General features: G+C 46.1%; 1 protein-coding gene across 4 annotated transcripts in view; it reads left to right on the top strand.

Annotated features, from left to right (window-relative positions):
- The first annotated feature begins 849 nt into the window (after positions 1-849).
- LOC147628139 (glutathione S-transferase TCHQD-like) overlaps positions 850-16,908 on the top strand; it is a 42,714-nt gene continuing 26,655 nt past the window's right edge. The window contains exons 1-3 of one of the 4 annotated variants that reach the window (XM_086814100.1): positions 852-1,168; positions 1,318-1,382; positions 1,509-1,810. The gene's annotated coding sequence lies outside the window, so the exon portion shown is untranslated. Of the gene's footprint in view, positions 1,169-1,317; positions 1,383-1,508; positions 1,811-16,908 lie in introns of all 4 variants that reach the window. The other 3 variants (XM_086814101.1, XM_086814102.1, XM_086814099.1) reach the window with 3 other exon arrangements.

The raw sequence follows: 16,908 nt of genomic DNA on the forward strand, positions 1-16,908 counted from the left end.
AACAGTGACACGGGCATTGTTCTAGTAGTTATCTATGTTGGCGACTTGATTATCACACAGGACATTGATGTTGATTTTATGAGGTGAAGAAAAAATTTAAAATGAAGGATTTGGGTGAGCTACGATACTTCCTGGGTATAGAGGTGATTAGATCATGTGGATTTGGCTTTTGTAGAGGAAGTATGCTTTGGACATGTCCAAGTATGGGGGATGACAGGTTGTAAGCCAATCTCAGTGCCATTAGAGTAGAACACAAAATTGGTTGTAGATATAGGTGATCTTTTGGGCAAGACCCTATTATGTACATGTGCATTGTAGGGAGTTTAATCTACATGACTATCATTAGGCCAGATTTGAGCTATGTTATTGGATTGGTGAGTCAGCTTATGACTAGCCCCGAGAAAGCCACACTTGGATGGATACTCAGGTATATAAAAGTCTACAATACACAATAGACATTTCTATGAGGTTGGAGTACAGGAACATGTACATGGGTATACAGATGCAGAATGGGTTGGTAGTGTCTCAGACATGAGATTTACTAGCGGCTTTGTGTTTTTTTTGGGAGTACTGTTGTTAGCTGGAGCAACAAGAAATAACCAACGATGAACAATTTCACAAAATGGAAGAATTTCAAGTCAATTGAAATAATTATACAATAGGATATGCCAGCATAGTTCGAATTTCAATTCAACTGAAATAATTATACAATAGGATATGCCAACATAACTAAGGTAGCCAGCTTTACTAGAAGGCTTGGAGGAGGCAGGAATATTTGAACCCACCAAAAAAACAATCATCCCAAAGCCAAAAACCCGGTTCCCGAAGAGTCACGAGCTACATAGGTACATGCATGCCACCTGGAGTGATGAGACATCCGGGTACATATTCCCATTCAAAGTTAAAATTCCATGGGCGTAAAGGTTTGAAAGAGCGTTGTGAAAAAAAGAAAAGAAAAAAGATGGAGAAGAAGAAAAAAAACACACAGACAGACAGGAGTGCGTTGGTGGGTCTTCGTTTGCGTCTAGCGTAGGTTGGGGGAAGTTTCAGCTCAAAACGCTCACACTTTCCACCTCTAAAGACCTAAGGCTCCAACACTCAAGGCCCCTTCTTCAGACCATCCTTCTCTGCAGCTCTGCCCATTATCATCATCATCATTAAATCACAGGTATTTACATAGTCTTTCTACAAATGTGCCTTCTTTCCATAGTGGGTCTTGAGAGATGGGGTGATCTGCACCTCTCTTCATCATGTATACCTGTTTCCTTTCTTGTTTCTGTTCCTAAAATATGAAGCAACCAATTCTTCAACATGCAGGCCTTTCAAGCACACGAGGGAGCCTTACAATGTAGTTTATATTACATTACTGATTTTTCTCAAAAGTAAAATCCCTTCTTTCTAATGTCTGTATTTTGAATTTTTGATAATGGGATTTTGATGAACAAGGACACACAGTCCTTTGTGTTTTGTATTGCTTTCAAAAACCCTAAAGCTGTTCTACGTCACAGCTTTGTGGTCCTTCATAAAAATAAACTAGACACCAGGCCTTGTCCATTATGTACATTAGAGCTTGGCGGCCTTGGGCGTACTAGTGCAGCGGCGCTAGTTGAGGCGATTCACTATGTCAAGCGAACACATACAAAGTTCTTAACGGCTACATAGGTCTTGTCAATAACTTCAATGAGAGAGCTAGTCTGACATGGGATGTAGAAAGAATTCAAGGAGTGAAAGTGTGGAAGAAAAGGCTGCACTTAAGGCAAATCGGGTCACAGAAGTTTGGCAAAAATGAAACGAGATTCCTTATTGACAGGTGTGACACTCTGAAACATGGAAAGAAGTGTCCAATAATTTTGAAAATAAAATGCAATATAAGCATCAATCCGAACATCCCTAGGAGTAATTTCCAAATATGATCTTATTTTTTATCATTTCCTAATGAAGCTATTTCTTCAATGGTATACGCAAGGTAACTTTGAGTTGGAATATGTACACAGGTATGGCATGGCCATTGACATCATTGCTTACTTCACACACACATAATATCTTATCCACCTAAGGGTGGGTTCATGTCACCAATTGACCGACCATTTGGTCCATCTCCAGTTTTTGTGTCTCGTTCACTTGAGGCCAGGCCGGTGTCTCATGTGAAGAGGCCAGTATTTTTGCTTGACATGAACGGTAGCCAGACTGGTGCCACCTGTGTATGACCTGGACTGTGTTCTATCCATGAGATTGTCACGCCATGGAAGAGCCAGTATTCGTGCCGTGTCTTGCCTATGGGATTGTCACTCCATAGAGAGGCTCGTGCATGGAACTGTGTTTTACCTATGGGACTGTCACTCCATAGGAAGACCAGGATTTATATTTATGTCGTGTCATTTTTGTGCCGACAGATATTTTGTACTTGTTCCATGAACGGGAGATATGTCCATGATACTATTTGCATGTTTGAAACTGTTTTCGCATGACTTGTATTTTTGTGTTTGCTTGTTTGACGTGTTACTTACTGAGCAGGGATGCCTGCCAGTGAGTCGTGAAGTTTGCTCTGCCTTCTGACGAGTTTTGTTGCGTGTGAACAGGTGGTAAGTGTATTGCACATGTTGGTTTAATACTTTATTCTCTAACCTTTCATTTTATAAGGTTGTATGTTCACATTCACTTAAAAAGTGGGCACCCACTTAGGGGCCAAGGTGGAGAGCCACACTTAACTTGTGTGTGTGTGTGGGGGTGGGTGCATGGTCACCTACCCACACCACCATGGAGCTGGCCGCCCACATGCAAACATGGGGAGCTAGCCAGCTCTAATCGTTTACTTCTCTCCTACCTCTACAAAAGAAAACACCACGACCATCTCAACACAATCGTGCGCTTCCATCTCCACCACCTCAGCAGCCGGCGACTCTATTCCTCCACGCCTCTTCAGGCTGCAGCCAGGCATCTCCTCCCATACAAGCGGCTGCTTCCTCTGCACAGTGGTTGCTGCCCCTCCTCCTGTACAGGCTGCACTACCACAGCAGGCGGCTGTGTGTGCACCTTCAGACAGGCAGCCAAACAGGCTGCGCTGCCTATCATAGCAGGCGGCTGTGTATGTGCCTCCAGACAGGCAGCCAAACAGGCTGCGTTGCCTACCACAGCAGTCGGCTGTGTCCACCACCAGCAGGCTGCGCTCCAGCTCCAGCAGGCGGTTGTCGACTGTGCGCTTCATCTCCTTTGCACGCGGCTTCTCTTCAGAGTGGCGGCTACTACTCCTCTTCCTTTCCCACAAGAAGGTGGCTGGTGTTCCTTCAGTTGGTGGTTGAGCTCCTACAGCCAGGCAACTCCTCCTCCACAGAAGGTGGCTGTGTCCTGCACAGCAGGTGGTTGTTTTCCTTTGCAGGCGGGTGTGCCACCTTTACAGGAGGTTATACTTTCCCCCAGGCAACTACTCCTCACAACATGCTGCCGCACCTTGGTGTCCCACTCAAGTAGCTGCACACAGACACCATGAGTATTGGTCTTCCGTCTACAATCTACAAGTAAGTGAATTTCAGATTTAAGTAAAGAACTTTGTGGTAAATCTAATAAGGGATTTTCTCCACGGCAACACCCGTTCGGTGCCGGGTAGTCCAAGCTCTCGGAGAACCACGGTCCAAAGGTGCTGAGATCGGGAGAGCCAGGCGTTAGTACGAGAGCGCCTGTTTGTGCGTGGTCCTGGAACACCAGTGGGGCGCTCTGCGCGGAGTCCAGTGAAGGCACAGGACCGTAGAGATTGGACCACTCAAGTGGTCGCTCTACTTCGAACGTCGACTTCGAGCCTCTTGTTTGGTACTGTATTCATTTGTACATGGACATCATCTGGTTCTTGGAACCCATGGAGCATTGTATTTGTTAAATACTCCCAATAATATATCAAATATTGAGGGGGGGGGTCGGCCCGTTCCGGCCCCAGTGCTAGTGTCCATCTATTTCATTTCAAATTCCAGTTGTTATTAAGTTGTCCATTTCAAATTGTGATATTAAGTTGTGCTATTACGCGTGTGGGTGTCCAACGGAGTCTATTCCCATTTGACGGGATCGGTTTCAGTTCACATACATAAGCACACTTACACATCAATGAGTGTTAGGAGCTGTTCACACACACACGCACACACACACACACACACACACACACACATGGGTACACAAATAGTGGTACATGCACTCGTACATGTTACACATACATAAGCACACTTACACATCAGTGAGTGTTAGGAGCTGTTCACACACACACACACACACACACGCGCATATGGGTACACAAATAGTGGTACATGCACTCGTACATGACCCAACAAACCCCCCTTAGGAGTGAAGATGGAACTGTGATGAGGAACTTTCACTAGGCAGGAATACACATGCTCATGTAACTTGGCTGCGAGGCTGATAAGCTTGGCTCAGAGGTTGGTGAGCTTGGCCTCAATAGGCTCAAAGACTCAACACTAGCATGGCTCAGAGGCTTAACATACATAGCTCAGAGGTTCATGTAGCTTGTCCCCAATAGAGACTCGGAGACCAAGGGAGTTAGTGGTCTATGTCCTACATTGGTTTCAATCCCCCCCCCAACACCCCACACCCCCCCCCCCCCCCCCCCCCCCCGGCGCCCCTTCCCCCCTCCCCTTCCCTTGCTTTAAAATAGGGGTAAACCAAAATAAAGGAGCATTACAAATATATAAGAGAAAAACACACACAGATTATTTTTTAGATTTTGGTGGACATCTAAGGCAGACAACCCTTGATGCGCACACATAAAAATTAAACACAAAATTTCGAGGTAGATTCCCCCCTTGATGCCGGTGATGTTGCCCTTTTTGCGACGACGTTTCCACGGCACAGTCACTTGGAATTTAAGTATGGATGATGACTTGAAATCGGTGATGAGGTTACATATGTCAATGAAGGTCGATGAATATGTCATTGATGAGGTTTCTATCCATGGAGAAATAGTCAATGATGATGCTCTTGATGGAGCCCAAGTTGATGGTGACCCAAGAAAATACATGTGAATAGGACCCATGATGAAGGTTGAGCAAAAAGCGGTGAAAGAAGGTTATGTGAATAGCTCGAAGAAAGTGCACCAAGATCACCATGTGATTAACCCCCTAATAATGGTCCCTTTACACAAACTCGCAATTGTTAACCAAGGTTTTTGAGAACCTTATCTTCTCATTGGAGGTCACACCGCCTTTTGTGCAAGTATGTATGAAGATGGGCTATGTGCTGGACGTCGAATGAGGCCTTTGAGTTATTGACCGTGCTTGCCTGTATGTGTCACACATAGAAGTTGGAGGTAAACGGCTGATTTGCTTAGTGATAGTGGTGATGGCGAGCTCAAACAAGCGTGGCAAGCGGTGGAGCACGTGACAGAGGACTGACGGGAAACAGTGCTGGAGGGCTGAGGTGTAGGACACGAGCGGCAGGAAGCTGGTCGCTAAGCAGAGATGGTGATTGGGAGTTGTTGTGGCAAGGGGTCCGTGGCCGTATGTGTGTGGACAGCCCCTAAAGGGGTGTGAACACTCACCTATGTGTAAGTGTGCTTATGTGTGTGAACCCACCCTTAGGTGGATAAGATATTATGTGTGTGTGAAGTAGGCAATGATGTCAATGACCATGCCATGTATCACCTAGTGTGTTTGATTGAGTCAATAGATAATGTTTGCAACCTATAAAAGCATGTGCTTGGTGTACTTCATTTTCATATCTAATCATTGAGTTCGTGCTACTCTCTCTCTCTCTCTCTCTCTCTCTCTCTCTCTCTCAGAGCTAACAACATTTTCCACCCTCCATAGCTTCTTCTCTACAAGGTTACAAACATAGATTTCCTTCATGGTATCAAAGCAGGGTTTTTTTTTTTCTGCATTTGACCATTGTTCAACATCGTTCACCTTAGAGCTCTACAAGCGACTCATTTTAGGTTTTTTGGCTCCTCACACAACAGCATGGAGTGTCCATTTTTTGCCTTTGCACATTGGTTGCAACTCAACGTTGTGCACAAACAGTGGTACACGCATGTGTACACGAGGCTTCGAATGCCCAACAATGCTGGCCTCCGACGAGGCGGCAGAAGAGGCTAGGAGTTGGGAGATCCGCTTTGGAAAGAAGACAATGGGAAGTGGTCTTGGTCGGGGTAGATGGAGCGGTTGTTGTGGAGTCCTCTGAGGGGGGGAATACTGTTGGTGTCGAAATGAGAACAGGCGAGACCTAGGAGCGGTGTGGGAAAGCGAGGGGAAAAAAAGGGGGGGATGCGGGGAAGGGTTGCGTAGGAGGGAGGGGTGATGGCTGTGAGAGGGAGGGAAGGGCGGCTAAGGGGTTGTGCGAGGGGGGTGGGGGAAGCATTTGCTCAATGCTCCACGCTCTTGTTATTATTATGGGTGATGGATGTGCTCTAGTTCGTTAAGGCCCCCTATTTGAGGAGTGGTCGTGTGGTGAGCACTTGGGCACTTGATAGTTTCGAGTCTAGACACTAGATGGTGGCCTAATGTGGCTAGATGGTTAGGAGACAACTTATGTAGACTTGGCACTGTGCTAAGTAGGATGCATGCTTGTGCGGGTATGTGACCACAATGTTCTCAGGTTGCGGGGTTGTTTGAGGGTCGAGATGGTCTCATATGGTTGTTGTAGTCTAATATGGTCCCAATCAGATGATATGGTCAGTTGGTTATTTTGGACTAGGTCGTGGGTTGGCATGGCTGACCTACGTCCATGATGACCGTGGGCACTATATATAGACTTGTTTGGCAGGCTTTGTTCATCATCGAGTTCATTATGTTCAAGCGCTCTTGTAAGCAAGACATTCTACATCCAAAGTGTCACTGGTGGGTGGACAGCCATTAGTTGTAATCAAAGTTTGCAAGCAGTAATACTCTTACTTTCCACTTCTTTTTGCAATTCAATGCTTTCATCTATTAGTAGTAACAGAATGTGTGCTCACATGCAGATTACAATCCTCTAAGGAGGAAAGCTATTCTAGTAGAAAAAGTGGGGAGCGAGCTTCTTCCATGGATGGTGGGGGCATCTAGTTGGGTGAGAAGGGACAGAGGCTCGACGTGTTTAATGTTGCTTGAATCATCTGTTGGGTGATCTAGATGCGCCTGGAGGGTGTGGATGTGTCACGTGCCCCCTGCCATGTGACATATGAATCACTATTATGTGCTAGTTTTGGGTTAGTGATATGTATTGGGTCTCTTTGAGAGCCCTAGTCCAAGGAAGCTAAGTGTTGGGCGTTGGACATCAAGGCAAACAAGTTGGGCAGCATATCTCTTGCCCATGAAGGGGTGGACATTAGTGTGGGCAGTCTACATGGCAGTCTGAATTAGGTATGGGCAGCCTAAGCATGTGTAGACCAGCGTGGCCAAGGGGCCAAGGTCTGGGCACCTTTTTAGCCTGTTTGAACAAGTTAAGTGAATTTTCTCACACTTTCTCCCAATTGGGACGTCATCTTTCATGTGCACATTAATGCCTCTACCTTTGCAATTGGTTGTGTGCTAACCTAACCTGAAGAGCATAAGATCGATTTTTTAGGCTGCCAATTGAACAATGCAGAGCAAAACTATACAACAACCACGGGGCTCAACTGCATGATTCTGTTCGATGCTGCAGGCGAATCAAACTCAACTTGGTAGTAACCATGTCCCAAGGGATGAATATCAGTGATCTTTCTAGGCTCGCCAATAAGTCTTGCTTGCAACAAATCCTTGAGTGTCCACGTGCCGGGCGACTACCCACAATCTTGCAGACCAAGGTGGAGGCCTCCAGAGGTGCGACTGTAAGCCTAGTAGGTCATGCTGTGACAGACTCAACCACGTATCCAAGAGATAGAGATATAGAGAGAGGGGGGAGAGAAGAAGAGGTTAGGGAACTTTGCACAGCACACCACACTAAGCGGGGAACAGGCCCCGCTCCCTTTTAGGAATTTATTCAAGAACAATCCATGGGCACGCTGGCCAGGGTCAATACAATTAATGAATACAAAACAAACAGATATGCTGATGTAGGATATCCAAGTCGATGTCGATGTCGAGGCACAAGATCTTTGATGCCGAGCACACCACCCACAAGTATCTCTCACCAGGTTAGTACCAGATCCAAAATCCAAATCCAAGTCCAAATCCCAAGTCCAAGTTCCAGGTCCAATCCCCAAGTCCAAAAATCACTCGCTCATCCCATGAGTAATCTCCGCAACTCCTTTAGCCTTTGTCGATGAAGAAAACCATGTAAAAGCTCTTTTTGGCAAGAAAACTTATATAAAACTTGTTTTAATGGTTTTTGGGCAATAAAAATCTCCAAAAAGAAGTTTTTAGGATTTTTGGAGCAGTTTTAGGGTTTTTGAAATTTTTAGGGTTTTGAAATTTTCAGTCCGTACAGCTCCGCACATGCTTGTACAGCTCCACCATAGTCACAAGGGACGGGGGACGGTGACGGGACAGGGGACGGCCATAAGTAGGGAACGGGGATGGGGAGGGAACGGGGATGGGGATGGAACGGCACTCAAAAAATACTTTTTTTAAAAATTTTTTCTACTCTACACTTATTCTACTTTGGAAGTACATCAAAATGAGCACAAACTTACACTAAAATGGTAAGCTTTTGAGTCATATTAACAAAATACGCCAATCAAAGAGTGAAGGCGTTCACGGTTGATTGTATTAATAATTAAGTAGATACAAAATGAGTCATGACTCGAGAGTCAGGACTAAGCCTTAAGGAGGCAGAATACATGGACGGACTCAAATGAGTCAATGACAAAAAAGTGCTAAAGACTGATGGGAGAAGGAACCTGAATTAGGGTTTAGAGATCATTCATGGGAGACATACACAGAGAAGCAAGGGAGAGAGAGAGAGAGAGTTGTGGGGATAAGTCAACTCATGAAAAGCATGAGTGTGTGACTCCCCTATCACACATGTATATTGCACTAGTACACATAGTGCACTTAGTACATTAAAAGTACTAAGTGTACTATGTACTATAACTTATGGGCTTGTACACACTATAAGGGTGGGCATAACGCCTTTACCCCAACAACCTCCCACTTAAAGGCAAAGTGCCCTTAAGTAAAGGAAAAGAAAAAATCAGCATGTACATGATAATATACAAGGCCATATCAAGGCTGAAAATGGCCTCATCCAATGCCCATCAAGTGTCTGCAATGAGCAAAACGCTCCGGAGGCAAACTCTTTGTCAACAGATCAGCCGGGTTGTCATCCGTGTGAATCTTAACAAGCTGAATTTGCTTGTTCTCTATCACCTCTCTGATAAAGTGATACTTCACATCCACATGCTTCGTCTTTGCATGAAAGACAGGGTTCTTTGCCAACTGGATGGCACTCTGACTGTCACAATGCAACAATGGAATATCCCCTGTATAGCCCAAATCAACCACTAACCGAGATAGCCATAATGCCTCCTTGCAAGCCTCTGTGGCTGCAATATACTCGGCCTCTGTAGTAGATAAGGCAATGCACTTCTGCATCCTGGATATCCATGACACAGCACCTCCTGTGAATGTAAATACATAACCGGTAGTAGACTTCCGGTTATCTGGATGACCGGCATAATCCGAATCCGTGTAACCATGCACTAATGCATTCTGTTTGCCAAAGCAAATGCACAAATCCTGTGTGCCCTTTAGGTATCTCATGACACCTTTCTCTGCTTCCCAATGCTTCTTGCCAGGGTTGGCCATGTATCTAGAAACCACTCCCACTGCAAATGCAATGTCCGGCCTAGTAGCAACCATGGCATACATGAGACTGCCACAAGCTGAAGCATACGGAATTTTGGCCATATCAGCCCTGTCTCTATCTGACTGTGGGCTGTCCATAGCACTGAGTTTCACATATGGAGGCAAAGGAGTACTAGCTTTCTTCCCCCCGTCCATATTGAACCTCTGCAAGACTTTGCCAATGTATTCCTTCTGAGACAAATACAACACATGCTGATTTCTGTCCCGAAGTATCCGCATACCCAAGATGTGATTTGCATCACCCAAATCCTTCATATCAAAGGTTTGATGCAGCCTCTGCTTCAAAGCATCCATCTCTTTACGAGATTTCCCGGCAATCAACATATCATCAACATACAAAATGAGAATCAATAGACTGCCATCCAAAGCTTTCTTGGTGTACAAGCAGTGATCTATGTCACTTCTCTTGAATTTCTGAGATTTCATGAATGTATCAAATTTATGATACCATTCTCTTGGTGCCTGTTTGAGCCCATAAAGACTCTTTTTCAGCTTGCATACAAGCTTCTCCTTTCCACTAACTGCATAACCCTCTGGCTGCTGCATATATATCTCCTCATGGAGATCACCGTGAAGAAAAGCAGTCTTCACATCCATCTGAATCAAGTCCAGATCATCATGCGCAACCAAAGCCAACACAGCTCTAAGTGTGGTCATTTTGACCACTGGAGAGAAGATCTCATCAAAGTCCACACCATATTCCTGCTTGAAGCCCTTAGCCACTAATCTGGCTTTGTATCTTGGCTTTGCATCTGGTGCAACTTTGAGCCTGTATACCCACTTGCATGGCAAAACTTTCTTGCCTGCAGGCAAAGGCACCAACTTCCAAGTTCCATTTTTATGCAGAGAATCCATCTCTGACTTCATGGCACGCTCCCATAGAGCTTTGTCTGCCCTCTGTAAAGCCTCTTTGTAACATGAGGGCTCCCCACAGTCAGTGAGCATCAAGTAGTCAACCCCTGGAACAAACCTGTCAGGGGCTCTGGAGGGTCTAGTGGACCTCCGTACCCAATGACCATCATTTGCAGGTTGCTGTCCAGCCTGCATATCACCCATTGGTGGCTCCTGTTCCATGCCATAAGGCTGAAAAATCATGCCCGGTATATCCTCCAACTGTGGTATATCCATAGGGATATCTTCTGCCATCTCTGGCTGTCCATTTGGACCATTTTCAGCACCATTTAAGGGCTGGTTTTCCTGCTGTAATGGCTGATTTACAGCCCTTTGTTGTTGTACATGATGTCCATCATCATCAAAGATGACTCTGCCAGGCTCCTGTTGCCTTGCAGGCTCCTTATACATGCATGTTTCATCAAAAATGACATCATTGTTGCGTATGATCTTTCTATTTATGGGATCCCAAAGTCTATACCCCATTTCACCTCTGTCACCATATCCTAGGAATATGCATTTATGAGACTTAGGATCAAGTTTGGTGCGCATTTCCCTGCGTATGTGCACGTACGCAACGCAACCAAACACTCTCAAGTGCTTGTATGACGGAGGCTTCCCTGTCCATACTTCTTCTGGCACTTTTCCACCAAGCCTCGTGTTAGGTGACCTGTTTATAAGGTGAACGGCTGTCATAACAGCTTCAGCCCAAAAACCATGAGGTAATGCAGCATGTGACAACATAGAACGGACCTTCTCCTGAATGGTCCTGTTCATCCTCTCTGCTGTCCCGTTTTGTGGAGGATCATAAGGAGTAGAGAGCTCCCTCTTGATGCCTTTAGCATCACAAAAGTCCTGAAACTGTTTGGACATGTACTCTCCACCATTGTCGGAACGCAAAGCCTTCAGTGTTTTGCCAGTTTGATTCTCAACAAGAGCAACAAACTTCTCAAACACTGAGAATGTATCACTCTTCAAGCGAAGAGGATAGACCCACACCTTGCGTGTGGCATCATCTATAAAAGACACAAAATATTTTGCCCCTCCCAAAGAAAGCTGAGGCATCTCACATACATCTGTATGCACAAGCTCTAACTGAGCATCTTTCTGTCCAAGAGCTTTCTTGTGGGGGCACTGTAGTTGCCTACCATATATACAATGCTCACAAAACTGAAAACTTGAAAACTTTAGAGAAGGCAAGTAACCCAAACGAGACAATTGCTCCATTCCCTTGACACTCATGTGTCCCAACCGGCTATGCCACATAGAAATTTCCGGCAGCTCGGTTGCATTTACATTAGCATGGTGACAAACACTTGCATGCATGAAATAAAGAGTGTCCACCTTAGAGCCTCTGGCAACAACCAGTGAGCCCTTACTAATCTTCCACTTTCCACTACCAAATGTGGTAACATAATCAGCATCATCAAGCTGTCCAGTAGAAAGCAGATTCTTCTTGATCTCAGGCACATGCCTGACATCATGGAGCATAAGCTGTGAGCCATCTGAAAATACAAGCCTTACATCACCTCTGCCAAGAATCTTGCATGCATGGTTATCACCCAAATAAACCACTCCTTCATTGCCAGCAGTGTACCTGACAAACAAGTCTCTGCAACCTGTGACATGAAAGGAGGCACCTGAATCAATGATCCATGAGTGCATACCATGACCACCTGTAAGAAGTGAATGGGCATCAAGTGAAGACGTAAAGAGGACCTCATCCTCACTGCCACCTGCATGTGACACATTGATTTCTTCGATCTTGACTCCACTTTTGCCCTTCGGCTTTACATCTTTGGCTTCATCCTTCTCTTTGTCTTTGCCTTTTCCTTTTTCTTTTTGATCATTTTTCCATTTGTAGCATTGTTTTTTGATGTGTCCCTTCTTGCCACAATAATGGCATTCCAAATCCTTTTTGGAGCGAGACTTGCTCCTTCCCCTTTCTTGGCTTTTCCCCCTTTGCTGGGATCTCCCACGTGCATTCATTGCATTAGACTTGCCAACAGAGTTGTTTTTCCTGTTCATCTCTTCTTGAAGAAGAGCACCCTCAACATCTGCATATGACAGCATAGCATGCGAATTGCTAGTGGCTGTCCTGAATGTGTCCCAACTCTCTGGCAAAGTGCATAACAAAAAAGTGGCTTTGAACTCATCGTCCATTGCCAACTTTTGATTGATAACCTGGCTGACAATACCATTAAACTCATTTAAATGGGCTGTCATAGAAGCCCCTTCCTTCATCTGAAGGCCTATGAGTTTCTTCAACCAATACACTTTGCTTGAGGCACTTTGTTGGGCATACAAGTCCTGCAATCTCTGCCACATTCCCCAAGCTGTCTTCTCTTCACGAATGCTGAAAAGTAATGAGTCTGACACAGACAACATGATAGTAGATCTTGCCAGCTCATCCATATCTTCCCACTCTTCAGCTGTAAGAGAAGCGGGCATCACACCCCTTTCTTTGATAGGCTTGTGCTGCTTTTTCTGAAGCAACACATTGTAGCACTGGGTTTGCCAAATATCATAATTATGAGAGCCTTCAAGCTTCTTGATGTGAAGCAATGAAGAGCTCTCACCTGTGGTTGCCATAGCAAAATGCAACCTGTAATGCCTGACTCCCTGCAAATGTGCAAACACTGCACCCAAAGCACACAAAGTGCTCACAAATGTTCTCCCAAGCTTTATCTCCCACTGCGGAAGCAAGAATGCAACTTTTCTCCCACTTTTTGTGATGAAAACACCAAAATCTGGTTGCTGCAGATTTTGGACAGCACCTTAAATGTGCTCTTTTGCCTTTCCAAAGTACTGTACAGCAGTACCAAGTGCTCACCAATGATGTACCAAACCTGTCCCGGCAAGTACAGCAGCTGAATTTGAACCTTTTGGTCACTCAAAACAGTGTACAGCCATGCCAAAACATGCACAAAGCTGTGCCAAATCTGTACCAGCAGGTACAATAGCAATAAATGCTCTCCTGGCTGTCCAAATGAGTAAAAATCAGACTTTTACAGTCCCGAACACTGCATAAAACAGTCCCGAACAGAAATTGGGCAAAAGCCCCTTGACTGCAAGCTGATTTCTGAAGATTCAAGGCATAAATGTCTTGCCTGCTGCTTTGCCAAGCTCAACAAGCATACAAACTTGAAAAGCCCCTTGATTTAAGATTAATTTTTGATCATACATGGTACATTGACGCACATAAAGGCATCCAGAGTGTTCACGATCCTTCCCCCTGGCCACATATACATCAAATACATGAAAGCCCCTTGATTTACAGGCACATTGAGTGCTTGTAAGGCATCAACACATTATCCACAGCATCAAATGCGATTGCCTGCATGCAAATCAACCAAATCGGCACAAAAGCCCCTTGATTTGCACTGCAATTTGCTGCAATTTTGCCCAAATGTGCAATTTTTCACATCATACAGCATGTATGAGTGCTTAATTGCACAATTACATCAAAAGCCCCAAATTTCGACATCCAATTTCCTGCAAATTGATCCTGATTTGACCAATTTCCTGCAAATTGATCCTGATTTGACCAATTTCCTGCAAATTTATCCTGATTGTGACCAATGTCACCCAATTTTGCCAATTTTGCTCAAAAATTGAGCAATTGGGCACCTGTACCTGCTCAATTGCTTGAATTGATAAGAAATTCGCAAAATTGAAGCAAAAATACCTCTGATTTTCTGATTTGCAGGCGAGTTTTTGTTGTTGCAGGAAAAGTGGGGTTGATGAATGCTGCTGCCTAGATGAATGCTGCTGCTGTGTACTGGACAGCACCTGGGGGGGGTGTCGTGGTCAGCTGGTGGGCAGCAAGGGCAGCCGTACAGCAGGCTGGGCAGCCTGTGGGGCTGCGTGGGCTGGCTGGGCAGCCCTATGGGGCTGCGCTGGCTGGCTGGGCAGCCCTGTGGGCTGGCTGAACAGCTGGGGCAGCTGGCTGGAGCTAGGCGACCAGCTCAAGAGGCTACCAGGAGCAAGGCGACCAGCTGAGAAGAGGCGGCCAACAGAAAAGGAAGCAGCCAGCAGCAGAAAGAGGCGACCAGCAGAAGGGCAGCCAGCAGGAGAGCACGACCAGCAGAAGGGGGAGAGGGAGGGACAAACACCTGCTCTGATACCAGTTGATGGGAGAAGGAACCTGAATTAGGGTTTAGAGATCATTCATGGGAGACATACACAGAGAAGCAAGGGAGAGAGAGAGAGAGAGTTGTGGGGATAAGTCAACTCATGAAAAGCATGAGTGTGTGACTCCCCTATCACACATGTATATTGCACTAGTACACATAGTGCACTTAGTACATTAAAAGTACTAAGTGTACTATGTACTATAACTTATGGGCTTGTACACACTATAAGGGTGGGCATAACGCCTTTACCCCAACAAAGACTAGAGGCTAGAGGCTAGAGGCTAGAGCTAAGTAGTAAGGCCCATGAATCATGATCCATGAATGATCATCCACGTGGAGTGCTCGCCTCATGGTCATGGGTAGCTTGTGTCAAAGAAGCAGCAAGCTCATCCTCATTGGCATGGTGCTCCTGCACCTCATCCTCTTGTTGCTCTTCTTGTTGACTCATCTCCCACTCGGTGAAGGAATCTGCCTTCTTGGTCACGCTCTTGCAAAGCATTCGCAAGTTCGCGCTGACGAAGACAAGGTCATTGGCACGCTCTACCCCGAGTCGGTTCCTCTTCCTAGAGGCAATGTGGTTGTAGGTACTCCAAAGTTGCTCCAAGCAAGAGGAGCTGACGGCCTGGCTAAGTATGTGGATGGCAAGCTGTTGCAGCTCCGATCCATCTGAACCAAAGTCCTCCCACCATAGAGCAGCACCAACTTTGGAGCGGTCAACTTGTGCATCATGACAGCCATAGGAGCCATGAAATGACTTGTACATCGAAAGCTGGTCCCTGATCTTGCGCCTAACCGATGCATTAGGCACAAGACCATCCAAGATGATCCTCCATCCAGCGCTCACCTCCCGGTCGTTCTCTTGCTTGTTGCCTTGGAATTCTGGGTCCACCACATAAGCTGCTGCATGCAATGGAGAGTAGTAGGAATTCCACCTTCCTAGACAAACGCCGTGAATACTCCTCTTGCAGGTGTCACTCCATCCATCCACAATGAGGGAGACTCCGTTCCTCTCCCACCATTGCCTCTACAATGCGCTTCTCCTTCTCGAGCAATGTAGTGCGCAAGCTCTCGAATGAGGGGGGCGTATAGGTTGAGCCATACTCCCCAATCTTCTTAACCATGACCTTGAAGTATTCCGACCTATTCAAGAAAGTAATTTACTAATGAGAAGGGGACTAGGATGATGAATTGGCAATGATCGATTGCACTTACCTAGCCGCTTGAAAGGCAATGTGGTCGTGGAAGAAGAAGCGGCCACCGCCATATCCACCTCCTCCTTCAACTTGGGGTTCCAATTCTCCCCAAGTGTAGATTGTCGTCGTGGACCACATAATGGTTGAGAGGCCGTGGAGATGGAGGGTGCCGGCGTCGTGGATGGAGTAACATTCCGACTTGATGGTGAAGGTGATGGTGTGCATGATCTCGATCCACCACATGACTCCATTGTAGAGGCTTGAGTTCCTCTCCCCATCGTCGTGGGATCCACGGCCACTTGTGGTGTCCTCCTTGTTGCTTCGACCGCCTTGTAGACGCTAAGCTTGTCAAGAAGTTCCTGTCTCTTCTCGGGCGTGACATTCGTGCAAAACCTCACCTCATGCCCACTCTCATGCAAGAGGTGGGCTCGCACTTTTTCGGCGCCACCCGTTCGCCGGTATGGGCAAAGCTTGCATGCCCATGGCCGAGAACCGCCTCCATGAGCGAATGGGGTGTAGTTAACCTCCTTCCACCATGTCCATCCCGTTGTCCTTCTATGGGAAGCCCCGGCACGTGAGGAGGATGCCATGGTTGAAGATGGCTCGACTCTTGAGCCTTGAGGAATGAGAGAGAGAGAGAGAGAGAGAGAGAGAGAGAGAGAGAGGCCTAGAGCCTAGAGGCTTGGAAGTTGGAAGACTCAAGAGGCTTGAGGGGGAGAGAGAGAGAGAGAGAGAGTCTAGATAGTAGGGCGGCGGCCTGCAAGCCTTGTGTGTGAGAGGCTTGGAACTTGGAACTTGGAAGCTAGAAGAAGCTTGAAAGCTTGAAAGTTGTGTGTGCTTGTAGCCTTGTAGAGGCTTGTTCTTATATAGATAGGCAAGAGAGAGGCAAGCCTCAAGGGCAAGAGAGAGAGAGAGAGAGCCAAGCCTCAA

Source organism: Cibotium barometz, chromosome 19 (genome assembly GCF_041138505.1).
Source record: "Cibotium barometz isolate CiBa-2024 chromosome 19, ASM4113850v1, whole genome shotgun sequence".
In the NCBI taxonomy this organism is placed as follows: domain Eukaryota; kingdom Viridiplantae; phylum Streptophyta; class Polypodiopsida; order Cyatheales; family Cibotiaceae; genus Cibotium; species Cibotium barometz.